Source organism: Drosophila guanche, unplaced genomic scaffold (assembly GCF_900245975.1).
Source record: "Drosophila guanche unplaced genomic scaffold, DGUA_6, whole genome shotgun sequence".
In the NCBI taxonomy this organism is placed as follows: Eukaryota; Metazoa; Arthropoda; class Insecta; order Diptera; family Drosophilidae; genus Drosophila; species Drosophila guanche.
Genome location: NW_022995751.1, coordinates 1,940,838 through 1,956,263, shown reverse-complemented (window position 1 = coordinate 1,956,263; position 15,426 = coordinate 1,940,838). Strand labels below are relative to the sequence as shown.

The window sequence follows — 15,426 nt, the reverse complement described above, 5'->3', positions numbered from 1 at the left end:
TGCTGTGATTTTGCTCGAGGAAAATATAAATGAAAATGGAAAAATGGTGAAAAGCGCAAATGGAGATAAAAATTTGCAATGCCAAATGCCGAAAGGAAGCGACAAAAAAATAAAACTAGAAAAAAAACAACAAAACAACAGCAGGGGCAGGAGCAGTGGCAGCAATGGCAGAAAAGTGCAGCAAAAGTATTTACAAAAGCGTTATCACGCTGTGACTACCCACTGCCTCACTCACCCAACACTCACTCTTCCCCTTTGAACTTTGACTCCTCTTGCAGCTAGAAGCACTCTGCACCTCCCTGTGCCACTCACTCTATGGATTGTATCTCTCTGCCCCCACTGTTCGTTGCTGCTTTCAACACGTTCCACATTGTTTATTCTTGCCTCTGGCATTCGCTTTCTCTAATTTCTGATGCGCTGCCGCTGCTGCTGCAGTTTTTTCTCTTTAGTTAAATAAAAAGGCGCTTAAGCAGGCGATAGAGTGTAATCATGGGGCATGGGGGACCATGAAGCGGGAACGGGAACGGGAAATGGATTGCAGGGATATATAGCAATAAGGATGGCCATAAGGATTCGCCATGGGGGAACTTAGGGATGGAAAATTGTAAATTAAATGTGCATTCATCCCACGGAGATGAAGTCCCCCCCTAAGGGATAGCAGGAAACATTCCAGAGATAGATATGGGACAGATAGAAATGGAGATGGAGATGGAGATGGAGCTAGAGATTGCTTCCATCAATTTGTAGGGACAGAAGTCGTGAATCCTTCGCTATGGGAACATTTCATGCTTTATCACTTCACTATTGCCCATCCGCAACAATTTATCTGCTTCTTGGACATTCGTTTTTCCCCTCCTCTTGCTGCTGCTGCTCCTATTCCGCTCCTATTCCCCCCCCATTTCTATCTCATCTCCTATTCCATTTGCCAGCTCTTTACGAGCTCTTCTCCGTTTCCACCGCCGCTGCTGCTGCTGGCTCTCAAATTTAAAGCTCATCAACGATAGGGCGTGCTGGAGGTGGGTTTTCCCCGGAATAGTTTCGCATTTTATAACTCACTTAAAGGCGCCCGCTGCCTGCAGCCCGCAGCCTGCCAGCAGGAAGGCCAATTAAAATGGGCAGACGAGCAGCTCAGAGCAGAGCAGCAGCTGATTAACCTTGGCAGCACACACACTTTCACACACAGAACACACACACTTGCACGCTCTGGCAGGCAACCTGGCCGAAAGTATGCAATGACCGCGTCGCCAGGTCACGTCGTCGTCGTCGTCGTCGTTGTCGTCCGCTGCTGCTGTTGTAATGGTAATTGTGCGAGCGAGTGCAGCAATGACGTCATACACTCTCGTGTTCAGAGTGGCCACGCCCACGTGGCAGTGCAAAAACGTTGCCACGGTAATTGTGTGCGCCGCTGCCGCTGCTTCTGCTGCTGCTGCTGCTGCTGCTCCACGCTTCGGTGGCTGGCAATATTGTTATGACCAAAAAACCAGGTCACAAAAGGGGACAATCGTCGCTGCTGCGTCCTGCTGCAAAGTTGCCCCTCAGAGATGACTCTTTCTTCATCTCTACTCCACGGTGGCTTTTCTCTGCCCCTAAAGCAAAGCCTTCTGCGGACTCTCTGAATCTTCTCTCCCTCGGCAAGATCTCTCGCTTGGCGCTGCCCTTCAGCTTTTAGCTTATGGATCAAGATTCTTAGTTTCTGCGCTATATAATCATAGCTCATTCTCTAAAATAATTATTTGAAATAAAGAGAGAACTTTAACATAATTCCAACAGGGTTCTAGATGGGAAATCCCTCCTGCTGCTTGCCAGTTGTTGGATTTCTCACACAGAACTTGCCCCCCACACTCTCTCCATCGCTGTCGCTTTTGCTGCTCCTTTGGTGTTTTACATTTAATATTTATGCATGTTTCCCCTCTCTCTCCGTTGCAGTTGCATGCATTGCATTGCATCGAGTGCTGGCAACCGCTGCTCAACTTGTCGACTTTCGGCCGCCTCAACCGCTGACTAGAGGCCAAAGCCAGCAGCAGCAGCAGCAGCAGCAGGAGGCAGGAGATATACGATAGGACACGACAGGACGTGGACATGGCCAAGAGTCCTTAGCCATGGCTGTTGAATAATTAATGCAGTTTCGGTAAGTGCATTTTGAGCAATAGCTTTAGTTGATTTTCTTTTCTTTTCTCTTACTTTTCGTTACTTTACTGCCGAGTTTTACGCGCAGTTTTACTCCGTAGTTTAGTTCGAAGTAAACTGTCAAATCGCTTCGCGTCTCATTTAAATTCAAGCAGAAGGAGAATTACCCACCCAATCCTTCTCTGGGTCTCTCTGTGTGGGTCTGCTGGAGGAGCTTAGCCTGCTGACAAATGAAGTGTTCACTGCTCTGCTGAGTCCTGATTCCTGATTCCTGACTGGTGTCCGCAGAGTCGAGTAGCAGTGTCCTACTTGCCTCATGCATAAACCAATATGCGACATTCCCTTCGACTTTGTGTTGGCTTCCTATGGCTTTCTTTGCTAGCTTTCCTTGAACAGCGCTTACGCGCCGGAAGCGGAAATTGTCCAGCGCACAAAAGCCAACAAAAATGGCAGTGGAGTGTATTTTCCACTATTCCTAGAGCTTCAGGGGAGGTCCAGCCCGTTCTCCTTTCTTTGGTTACCGCAAATTAGTTTCCTGAAACTAAAGATCAAATATTTAGATACGATGTCATGGAAGAATTTTACACTTTTCCTTGGCGATCTTGCATCGGCCAGCAGAGTAAGGCAGAAGTGTATCTAAAGGTTGTCCCGGCTTCGCCTACATTGCCTGTAATTTATATCTACGATATGCTCTCCTGCTGCTGCTCCTCCTCCTGCCATCTGATGCTGTTGCTGGCTTTATCTTAATGCTCTCCTGATACAACATTTTCATCGTTGTCGTTGTCGTTGTCGTTGTCGTTGTCGTTCATCGTTCATCGTCGTTGCGCCTGAGCCATGCTGTTGCTGCTGCTGGGCTCTGGGTCTTAGCTTGTTGTTGTACACGCTTATAGCCATGGCTGTGTTGCCATTGCTGTTGTGCACTGCTTATCCTTATCCACAACAGCGTCTTTTGGTCGTTCTTCCACACACAGACACACAGAGAGAGCCGTCTACGTCTACTTCGCATTCGCCTTGTCGTTTTCGTTCCTTGGCCTTCTCCTTCTTCTATGCCTTCTTCTGCTTCGTTTTCCTTCCTCGTCCTTCGTCGTTTGTTTTGTCATTCAATTCAATGAGGCTAATGTCCGTTGAGGTCCTTCTGCTGTCTGTCTGTCTGCCCGTCTGCCCTGCCCTGCCCTGCCTGCCTGTGGTGTGGTGTGGTGTCTGCCGTCCATTGCTTCTTCCATTGCTGTTGTTGAAGTGCCATTAAGTTTAGTTGTCACTTAGCCTCTTTTGCTTTTATATGCCGTCTGTAGCCCCTCTGTCCACCCCTGCCTTCCTGTCCATTGGTCCGCTCTGACTCCCCCTGCCACGCCGTGTTGTTATCCTTTTGGCTTGAAGCGTCTTAAGCGCCTAATGCCCATGGCCATAAAAAGTCCAAACTAATGCTTTAAAGTGTGCCACACACACACACACACACACACACACACACACACACACACACACACAAACACATACATACACATTCTGCCTCTGAATTGTCATCTGTTTGGCGGGCCGCAAAATGTCTGGGGCATGCCCCAAAAGCGTACGTAGCTTTCGTATCTCTTTTTTTCTCCTTTCGTTGAGGCTTTTATCGATCGTTTGCGTGTTGTCTTTTGGCTGTTTGATTTTCAGCTTTAAGCAAAAGTCCATTGCCAGGGCGGGCGTTTTACTCCTTTTCCTTTTTTTGATTTTTATACGCTTTTCGGAATCGTTTCCTCTGTGAATGGTGGCATGGGGGCATGGTGTGGTGGATAGTGTCTGGAAGTGCTGGGTGGAAAATTGCGTGTTAATTTTCACACAAACCGGAGACACACAGTCGGCAGTCCACAGTCCACAGTCCGCAGTTCACGAAGTCCGAACCACCGCAGTCGCAGGAGCTTTTCCACGTATTCTGTTTGTAGTTTTGCGGTTTTTTCTGTGCTCGTTTCTGTTGCGGCTTTTGTTTAAATATTTGCATTTTTATTGTGGCCTACAGGATACAGGACGACGACTGGTGCTGTTGCTGTTCCTGCTGCTGTTGCCTCCTTTGGCTTCATTAGCCTCGCAGTTGTCTGTTGACACGGTGCTCTGTCTTTTGGCCTTTACCCCCCACCCACACTGCCCCGCGCTGCTGCATTATCCTGAAAATGGTTGCAACCCGAAAAGTTCATCTAAATGAAGTGCAACCCCAATTTCAATTAACTTTTGAATGAAATTTCTACGAATTGCCCCCAAAAACTTGCAACAGCAGAAAAAAACACACACAAAAAATGCAAAAAGTTTCCCCTGTAACTTTTGTTGTTGTGGATTTTCGCTTGGTTTTTCCCTGCTTGCTGCTGCTGTTGTCGTTGTCGATGCATTTTCATTACGTTGCATATTTGTTCGACTGCTTTTCCTCCTCTGGCTCCTCCTTCCAGCAGTTTCTTCTGCTTCATTCACTCCTTATTCTGCATGCTTTTTCCTGGTGCATGTAAACAAGCCGCGCCAATTTGTTGCCCCCCTTAACAACTGCAACAAAGGATACAAATTTTCAACTTGAAAACTTGTCAAATTCAGCAAAAACAGCGACAGCAAAAGAGAGTGTAACACAGTTGGGTCGAAGGTAGAGATACCCTGCTAGATTTTACCATGCAAAACTGAAGAAAGTTTATCTAGATTTAAAGGAAGAGATTAACAGACAGCTTAAGCAAGATTTCCACAGACTGCTTCTTTGTGAAATATTTATTTATATTTAGCTACTTGTTCCTGCCAAAACTCCACTCACATTCGTTAGACTCTTTTCTTCTCGCAGTAGAACCAACAAAAACCGATTCGGAGTGGCAGGATATGGGTGGAAATCGGAGTGGCAGGGCATGCCACATGGATAAGAATCGTTGTAGCACGTTGGTTGGGGCATAATTTAAGCGTACACTGAAGTACATTTTCCACTTTAATGGTAGGGAATGAAGTGCATTAAAAATGCAGATACAATGAACCGAAAAATGCCCGACAGGCCCCTAAAGGGAAGAAATGGCGGCATGCCAGAGGCAAAGTTTCGGGGGCCATGTGTGGCACGTATGTATGTACATACATGTGCGTATATGTGCTTGCTGCAAAATGTTCAAGTTGTCAATTTATGATTATGGCACCTCATGAACCGAGGCACAAAATGTAAATTATACGCCAGCGTCAGCTTCGTCGTCGTTGCCGTTCGAAATGAAAACTCTCGTTCGAATAACAAGGAAAATTGCATGTTGCACAGAGTGTGTGTGTGGATGGCAGGGGGTTTGTCTGGAGGGGAGTGGGAACAGAGTTAGTGTGTGGCTGAGAATTTTAAAGTTGATTTTCGATTGTTGTGGCTCTCGTGATGGCTGCTCGATGAGTGCCAGCTCCGTTGCTGCAGCTCCTTTGCTACAGTTAACGCTTTTTAATGCCGAAATGCTCTGCTCTGCACTCTCACGAATATACTCGCTCACTCGCTTGCTTTAGGTCGTTGTTATGTAAATGAGAATCGCGATTCCCGTTCAGCCGCCGTTCAATCGACAGCCAGCCATTGCCAGCCATCGCAGGTGCAATCAAATATTACGTATACGCTGTGCCACGCTGTGCACAATAGTTAGCAATAAAGTCGAGGCAGGAGGCGGAACATCAGCAAGCTGCTAAAGGGTGCAACCCCCGTGGATGGGCATGGCTAGCAAACTGTCAATTTGGTCGTTGCCATTGCCTTTATTGCTCTTTACCTTATAACAACGTTAACGTTGGAGGAGAATATTGAATTACGTATAGAACGGAATGTGTGGAAAAATACTCTCGTACGCAGTGAGCGAGCTAGGAGTGTGGAAAATCGAGTGGAGTGGAGTGTGTAAAGAGTGGAAAGTCGAGTGTAGAGTGTGTGCATGTGTGTGTGGGAAGAGCAACACAAATGGGGACAGAGTAGGTAACTGAATTCATTGAAAAATTAAATAACTGAATTTTTTAAAGAGAGTTGCCAGAGTGTGTGCAAAAAATAAACCGAGAAATGAGTGGCATACGGTCTGAGAGGTATCATTCGATTCGTCTCTAAATCTTTAGGACTCTATTACACTTTTTTGGCAGGCGGAAATGTGATCCAAGAGAGAGCTGTTCCTCTGCTTCTATGCTCTGCACCCCAAAGCCCTCATATGCACTTCGTTTTCCGTTGTTTCTTTCACTCCCTCACTCTCTCTCTCTTTCTCGTGTGTTGAGAGTGGCATAAAATTTGATTGTGATTGAAAAGTGTAGCCTACTTTCGGGCGGGCGGGCTGGCGCATATAAAATGCATGTAATCAAGCGAAATGGCAACCCGTGCACAAATGAGATCGTCAGCAAAGGATAGGTGGAACAGTGTGCAGTGAGGTGGGAGGAACTCCTAGGGTGATGAACCACTGCATTTTGCATTTGCATTTGCAAACAACGCCTCTATTTGCCGGCACGCCCACTCCACTGATGGCCAGGGGATGTACACAAACACAAACACACACACACAGACGTGGCAAGCGAACAATAATTGAAATTTGATTTGATTAGTTTTTGGAAATGGAGGCGCGGTTGTTGCTGTTGGTTGTTCCTGTTGGTGTAATGGTTGTTGTTAATGCTGTTGAACATTGTTGTGGATGATATTACCATTGGGTTTTTCAGCATGGAAGCTGATTGCTAATAGAAAATTTATTTGTTTTGGGATATGGCAGCTGTTTTTTAATGAAGTTTATTGTAGAGTTGTTGAAATTGTTGTGGATCTTGTTGGGATTGTTGTGGAAGGAGCTGTTGTGGCTGTACTTGCAGGAAACCATATACATTTGGAGGGTATTACATTTGATTCTTCGCCCTGGAAGCAGTTTACGGTTTCTATTGTTGCAATAATTGTAGATTTGTTGTCGAAATTGTAGTTTTTGTGGCTGGTACTGCACTACTTCTTAGCCGATTCTCAATGCAAAATTTAATTTAATTGTATATTGTACTCATTTCTCCGGCTGAGGCCCAACAACTCTTACCACAAATCCCTTTATAATTAAGTTTCTCGCCCACGAAGGGAGGCGTGGCAAGTGGAGGTACTGAAATCCCAGCGGAAAGCATCGGAAATTAAAAGAAAAGTCATTTAACAATATGAAAAGCAGCTCCTAGTGTCGTGGGACAGACGGTCAGGCAGGCAGACATAATTGAACTATTTGGTTTTCATAATTGAAATTTTCGCACAGACAATTCAATAATAATTAAACAGAGAATCCAGAGAAAGGAAATCGCACGACAGGAGGAGGAGTAGGTGACGGCGGAGGAGGAGGAGACGAGTCGTTGTCTGTGTCTCCTGCGGCACGTGAAATATTTAATTCAGTAGCTTATTGCGATTATTATTTGCATTCCTTTCGTGGCATGCTGGCCGGCCAAGCGGCAAGAGATAATTCGCAGCATTTTTTGCGGCCTTTGTCCACGTCGTTGCAATTAAATAAATATTAAATATTTGCACAAATATTTCTGCACAAAACCCTGTGACGAGGAGGAGGAGGGGAGTGTGTGAGAGCAGCACGTGCAAAAACTATTATTCAATATTTTTCCCCTTGAGCAGGAGAAGCAGCAAAAAAACTGGCGAAATGTGGCGTTCAATATTATTGCAAATATCGCATATTTGTGCGCTTTAATGGGCAGCCACTGGAACTGGCCACGGCGTTGGCACTGGGACACACTCTCTGCCTGATGGGGGCATATTGATAAGCACTGGGGCGGATACTGGGGTTGCAAGAGCCCCGGCCACCAGTAAATGATGAAAAATGCTCTGCATTTTCCGCACCTTTTTGTGTGGCATAAAAGAAAGAGAAAGGCAGGCAAAAAATCCCAAAGGAAGCGCAAGAAATGAAAGAAGCAACGCACAAATATTGGCTCTGGTATTTTCTGTATGAATTATGACTTCTTCCTGCCTGCCCCAACAAGAGCAGAATCCAGAAGAGGCAGAGGGTGGAGCACGGGGAGGAGGCATGAAAAGAAGGGAACTCAGTGGCGCAGATTGCAGCAAGGAGGGAGGAGTAGTCGAGGGTTTTTTCTTCATTTCAAGAGGGTTGATTGGATGAGTGGCGCCACAGACACCACGAAAGGTGTTTTGGACGCTAGTTGAGCAAATAGTTTTATTGAAACTGATATTAGCATATGGCCACGGCCACGGCACCACCGAATGAGAGGAGAGCAAAGAAGCAGATAACTGAAAGCAGATTCTGAAGTGGCTAATCAGGATGAGAGATTGGGTCTGTGGATGCCACAATTTAAAGAAGAGTTGAAGAGGCTTTTCTTTTCTTTTACCATTCCTCGAGGATTTCTGCAGATTTTTCTTTCATCGGTTTTAGCATAATGAACAAATGGAAGTGAGAACAAATTGAAGTGAAATTTCTTACCCTTGAGAGTGTTCGTTCTCTAGCCAATTATCTCTTAATATTTGAATGGAATTCTGAGCAGATTCTTTGGGGAGTGCTTGTGGGATACAATTAAGGAAAAGACACAGATTGTTGAGTATCCAATTGAATGTATTAGTAGGATTAATTAAAAAACACTTTCGAATAATAGTTTATGGTAACAACGAGTATGAAATGTTCTTCAATTTCCTCTCAGATCCCTCTTTAGAGCTCTACCAACGCCTCTGGTGGTAGTCTTTCTCTATGGGTTTTCTGGGCTTCTGTTCCCAATTTTTGGTATTGCTGCTGGTTTTTCTTTTGGCACGCGTTGGCCTCTTCGTTGTTTGTTCTCCTGCTGCTGCCCCTGTTCCTTCTGCTTTTTCTTATAGCCACTATTGTTGTTGGGGTTCTTTACGGACAACATAATAATAAGTTTTCTCGCTCTCTCTCTCTCTCTTTCTCTGTCTTTTGGTTTATGCGGACAACACTTTCAAAGGCCAAACCTGCAGCTGCTTCTCTATCCACCAGCTCCCTCCTGTTGTTGTTCTTGTTGTGGTATTGAGCGCAAAAGTTTACAGAACGCAAGGGGAATGGGCGAAAGGCGCCAAAGCAGGAGCAGAATGTGGAGAAGGAGGTGGAAAAATATTATGCACACGCACACAGCAGCAGCAGGCAGACACAAGGCACAACTACTGCCCATAAATGCATATGTATTTATGTGTGTGTTCCGTATACATATGAGTGTATTTGTGCGTGTTTGTCGGGACCTTCCATTCCGCTGCTGCTGCTGCTGCTGCTGCTGCTGCTGGCGCGCTCTTTATGGCAATGGCCGCGCGACGTCCAATGTTTTTTCGCCGCCGCCCCGTGTCCTTTACACACACTTTAAATTATTTATTTTTACACTTTTGTGCGCCCTGTAACACATTTTAAGATTCACATTCGTTGGTGTGTGTGTGTGGGTGTACAAAGTACATGCATATGCATATACATATTCTTTATTTTAGTGTCTGTGTGTGTGTGTCTGGAATGCTCTCTTCGGGGAGTATTACGATTTAGTGAAGATATTTTGCAAAAAAGCGAACGGAAGAATTCTTTAATACTGCGATCAGCTGGCGTTATGGTAGCGATTTTTTATTCTTACACAAAATGGACTCAATAAAACGTGGAAATATTTCCAACAAACCCGTAACAATCAGTAGCCAAAATAAATGCCACCAACATCCAATGTTTTTATCATATATTTTTCCATCTTTCCTTACAATAACTTTTGAAAGTGTATCCGAGAAAAGTTCTCATTTATTTGCTGTTGTTGCAGCTTCACGGAGCAGCAGCAAAAGTTGCTTGGGTCCCACGGACTGCTCTTTGTATTTGCACATGTTCCACACACGCTGGCTATCTGCCACACCCCTCCGCAGCCAACATGTATCCCCTATAGCCACACCCAGCCCCTCGAGCCTCTCACTCTTTTGGTTGCAGAAACTTGTAAATTATTTGCCTTTTGCCTTATTCCTTACACATACGCGCACAAATTGTCTTGAGTTTATGTGTTAAACTTTACATCTCATCGTGTGAGCAAGGCGGGAATGGAGGGTTGGGAGGTTCTGGTGTGTTGTGTGGGCCAGTATTCGGGTCCTGCGCCTTGGCCATTGTCGTCATTGTGGCTGCTGCTGCTTGGGTGGAGTGCGAGTGGGGGGCCGCAGTGCCTGGTGTGGCATGTAAATGATATGTTCCCTTCGGCCACGTCCAAGCGTTGGAGACGTTGCTGTCGTTGTCGTTGCCTTTTATTGCTCCAATGCTTTGTGCAGCTGTCGTGGCCGTGGAACAAATGAACGGCATAAATAATTGCAAAAGCTCACACACACACACACAGAAAGAGCTTGTGACACACACAGAAACATACATACATATACACAATCTCTTGAAACAGAAATGGAAATCGAAGTATACTCCAAGGCGTATTCTTACTTAGGAAACGTTTGGGCCTCATCGTCGTCGTCTCCGAACTGAGATTAATGAGCACAGAGCAAAAGTGATTTCAGCTCTGCCTTTGCCTCGTTCTGGTTTTATTTCAATTTGCTGTCGAGCATGTAGGCGGATGAGAGTGATTAAATCTTAGATAATATGAGACTACATCGAAGCCCAAGGGGAGTGTACATAAATGTGGACAAAGGGGAGTAAGAAGAGCGGCTGATTTGGTATTTGATTTCCTAGAAAGATTATAATTTCCATACAGAAATCTAAGAAAAAACTCAAAGTGCAGCTCCTGAAGTGTCTTAGACCAAGCAATTCTCAGACTTAAATCAAACATTTATATTCTTTCCCCTTCGGTGGTAGCCAAGTCTTAGACAAGTCAAGTGGCAAACGGCAACCGCTATCAGTGAACAAGTGTCGTACCTGCTTGTCGAAGTCTCATCACCACAAAACACTCTCGAAGGCAAAGGCAAGGCAAGGCAGAAGGCACGCTTAGCATCAGCACCCCCACCAGAGATAATCGGCACTCGACACTTCTCGACACTAATTGCCGTCACACCCTCGACAGGCACTAAGCCCTCTCCACGACCTACCTCTCTGCCCTACTGCACCGCACCGCACTCAGGTGTGTCATTGTTCTTGCCCCTTGTTGGGGCCTGATAACAGGCCGCAATCGTAATCGTAATCGCAATTCGGAATCTGTTTCGGGATCGGCATCGACATCAAAATCAAAGCCCCTTGCGATGCCTCCACTGGTACGAGCAGGAGGATTCGAGTACTCGTGTATAATTGCAGATACAAATGCGATTACATTAAGTGGCTTGTCTCTCGATACATAATAAATGTGTGTGTCCATTGTACACAAGGGGATGTTGGGGGGGAATGGAAGGCACTCTAAAGCGAAATTTGTTGCTGTGTGGTGGGTGCACCTCTTGCCGTCCCTTGCGCCCCCTCAGAGACTCTCTGTTAAATACCAGTGTAAACCTTGCTTTTACTTTTCGTTGCTTGCCTTGTTTCACAGTGTATCCAAGTTCGTTTTGTTCTCCCACTCACGGAATGTGAATGCAATCGGAGTTAAGTTAATAACATGTTGTATGCAAAGTGATGTGGAAAAGGGTAGGGGATAGTGAGAACATTCCTACCTTATCTCTCTTCACTCATGAAAGTACGCTACCTGCAACCCTCGCTGGTGAAGAGAACCCAAATATTTGTCATTTCCACTCAAATAACCGTATAAATTGTACTGCATTCAAATACAATTTCCATGCCAATAAATTAGTATATTATTAGCAATTCCATGGTATAGCTTCCGATTTATGCATCCCTGAATATATTCCATATGTCACATTCGAACATTTGCTCCACCAAAACCATCTGTGAACTGCATTCCATTTGGATATTCCGTTCCCTTTGCCGGAAAGAGTATTCCAAATTCGCTTTGTCTTTATCCATTTCACTCTGCCCCCCCTACTCCCCTCTCACTCATCATCCCGTAAGCATATCAATAACAAAACTCTGGTCTGGCAGGTTTTACAGTTTAATGGCCCTCTCTCTCTCGCTCGCTTTAATCGCTCGCTCTCACTGGCTCTGGCCCAACTCTGCCTTGGGTTCTGCCTCACGACTTTACTTTCTGCTGCCCACAGTTCTATCGCTCGCCTCAACACCGTCAGTCGTCGTCAACCCCATCGTTGTGTCGCGTCCGTGTTTGCCGGTACATTTGTTCGTACAAGTGTAAGCGTCTTTAATTAGCTATTGTTAACGTGTTTCGTTGGTTGTTGCTCTTCTCCGTTGCGTTGCGTTCCGTTCCTTCGCTATCAGTCGCGTCAGAGGTGCTAATCGCTTTACGCTCGTGTTTCTCAAGTGCAATAGTAAAGAACTTCCCGAATACCCGAGCATTATACCTCAATTTTTGGGGATTAATCGCCTGCATCAATAAATTAATTACCGCCTCTACTGTTATCTCTACGTTCCACTTCGCCTCGAGTGTATTTAAAACATAAATTAATATAAGAGAACAACCGCCGCGTAAACAAAAAAGGTAAGCGCAAAGCAAACAGAACTTGTGTCCCTCTCTCATTCGCACGCATTAATCTTTACCGATGCCGCTGAGTGCTCTTTCATCGCCCCATCTCGCTCTGAAGCACTTGTCAACATGACATGGCGCATCTATGGACGTAGAGGGTGACGAAGGGGAGAGACAGAGAAAGTGCCAAGCGAGAGTGCGGCAAAGACGAAAGAACTTAACAAGATAAAGCAATAAACGAAAATTGCAACAAGTTTGCGCCATGATGTGTTCGACGCTTAAAAACAATTGCATTTTAAATTAATTGAAAAGAAAAACGAAAAGGAAAATCACGATGAACCAGCCAGCATCAGAAAAAGAAACAAGAGAACAGCAGCAGCAACACACAATGAGAGAGGAGCGACACGAGCTCAACTCAATTAAAACCTCCACCAGCCGGCCAAACGAAAAAAAAAGATGAATTGCAAGAGAGTGCAAACACATGAGACAGCAACAACAACTACGTTGCATGTTCAAGGTATATTTGATGAGGGTGTGGTATGCAGAGATCAAGCTCTTGCTCTAGGGACAAAAATTAGCCTGCGTGGTCATACCTTACCTTATCTCAAATATACCTTGTACATACCGGTACTCGTTTTTCAATCGCTTTTTGCTCATAATTCGACAGTGATTACTATTACTCTCTCCCCTCTTTCTCTTGTTGTTTTTCGCTGGTGCAATTTTTTTGTGATGCTGTTCTCTTTACTGCTTATTTAGCTGTGTGTGTTTGTGTGTGCGGGAGTGTTTATGATTTTTATGGCACTTCCACGCGACTAAGCAAACTCCATAAACATTTATAGGTAAACCTATTACGATGCACACACACAGTACACCAATCCATATCACTTTTCACTCAACTGTATTATTTTTATGGAATCACAAATGGCATTTTTGACTCTCTGTCTTTCTGTTTTCATATTTAATGCATAATGAAATTGAAATTTTAGTTGATGTGAAATTGGAATTGAGAGCGGAAATTGTGCAGTTAGAATTTTATGTGCCTACTCAAAGATTGCCACCAGCCACTGTGGCACAGTGCAGCAAAGCAAGCACCGGTTGGCTTAACAACGTTTCCCCCATTTTGGCCAAATCCCGATTTAAATATTCCCTCTATCCATCAGTGCAATATTCAGCTTATGGCACCTGGCAACACACCTGCCTCTCTCTCTGTCTCTGCCTATTTCTCGAAACATCGAATCATCAAAATTGCATTGAAAGTATTTCAACTTTTGCTCAACAGCAAAAAGGCGCAGAGAGAGGAAGGCAGGTAGCTAGAGGAAAGCCTTGCCCGGGACTTGGTGTTAGTTTGCTGCCAACTGCAGAGCGAGAGCGGAAAGTGGGCGCTCTTAAAAATTCATTTTTTTTTTTTTTTTTTTTTTTTTTTTTTTTTTTTTTTTTTTTCTCTCTCTTTATATTTACAATCTGTTTTTAAACAATAAGTAAATTGTATAATTAATATTCAATTAACAGAAATAGCAGTTTTCCAATGAGCCCTGCTATTATATATAACATCTTTTTAGTTTGTTAAATTTATCTATCAGGGATATCGAGAATGTGGTATCTTTTCAGTCTTCTTACTGTTAGGCTATTGTCTAATAGACTTAAGGCTAAATTATTTTCGTGGTTGTGGAGTCTGTCGATGTATTTCTTACTAGTTTTCTTTATTTCTTCTTTAATGGTTGGAATATTCAGATCTTTGTGGATGTTTGCATTAGATACGTAAAACGGAGCATTGACAATTTGTCGCAAAGTTTTTGATTGGTAACGCTGAAGTATTTCAATATTTGAGTTGCTAGCAGTTCCCCAAAGCTGTATAGCGTAGGTCCAAACAGGCTTCAGTATGGATTTGTAGAGGCGAATTTTGTTTTCCAAAGTGGTTTCTGATTTTCGACTAATCAGCCAGGACATTTTTAGTGTTTTAAGTCTAAGTTGTTGACATTTTGCTTTAATGTGGTTTTTCCATGTTAATCTGCGGTCGAGATGCAAGCCGAGATACTTCACACAGGTACTTTGTGGAATTGGTGAGCCGTTAAGTGTAACATTTGGGCAGTTACCTGGTCTTAATGAAAACGTTATTTGGACGGATTTCAGGGAGTTTATTCTAATTTTCCATCGAAGGAACCAGTCTTCAATTAGGCTTAGCTCACTCTGCAGGAGTTCAGAAGCTTCATTTATAGATGTGCTTGTGGCTAAAACGGCTGTATCATCAGCATATGTTGCAACAGTGCAGTTGTTTGTAACTGGCATGTCGGCCGTATATAGGGTGTAGAGAATTGGTCCCAATACGCTTCCTTGTGGGACGCCTGAGTTGATGAGAAGTAGTGATGAACTATCGGTTTTCTGCTGCACGTAAAAGCATCTTCTAGCCAGATATGATTTGATTAATAAATAGTACGGAGCAGGTAGCCATTTCTTTATCTTGTACAACAAACCTTTGTGCCAGACTCGATCGAACGCTTGTTGAACATCAAGAAATGCAGCAGTGCAGTATTTTTTGTTTTCAAATGCCGAAACTATATCATTAATAACCCTGTGACATTGCTCAGGGGTCCCATGACCCCTCCTGAATCCGAATTGGTATTCAGGAATGATGGAAAGTTCGTCTAAAATTGGTAACATTCTCTTCAATAGTATTTTTTCAAACACTTTCGAGAAAATTGTCAACAGACTAATGGGACGGTATGATGTCAATTCCGTTTCTATTTTGTNGAAATTTAAGGCCCTGCTTGACAAGAATTGCAGCACCTCCATGAGCTCTATCTGATGGATGGTCAGCTCTTACTGTGTCGTATCCAGTAACTTTAAAAAAAGATTTGCTAGTGAAGTGTGTTTCTGAAATAAGCATGACGTCAATGGCATTCGTTTTTAAAAATAAAGCTATTTCATTTACATGGT

At 44.2% G+C, this 15,426-nt stretch overlaps 1 protein-coding gene across 1 annotated transcript in view; it reads left to right on the top strand.

The window, feature by feature from the left end:
* The window catches only part of LOC117587190 (glucose transporter type 1), a 93,233-nt gene that overhangs the window by 44,278 nt on the left and 33,529 nt on the right, over positions 1-15,426 (top strand). The window contains exon 3 of the mRNA XM_034277718.1: positions 1,927-2,128. The gene's annotated coding sequence lies outside the window, so the exon portion shown is untranslated. The remainder of the gene's footprint in view (positions 1-1,926; positions 2,129-15,426) is intronic.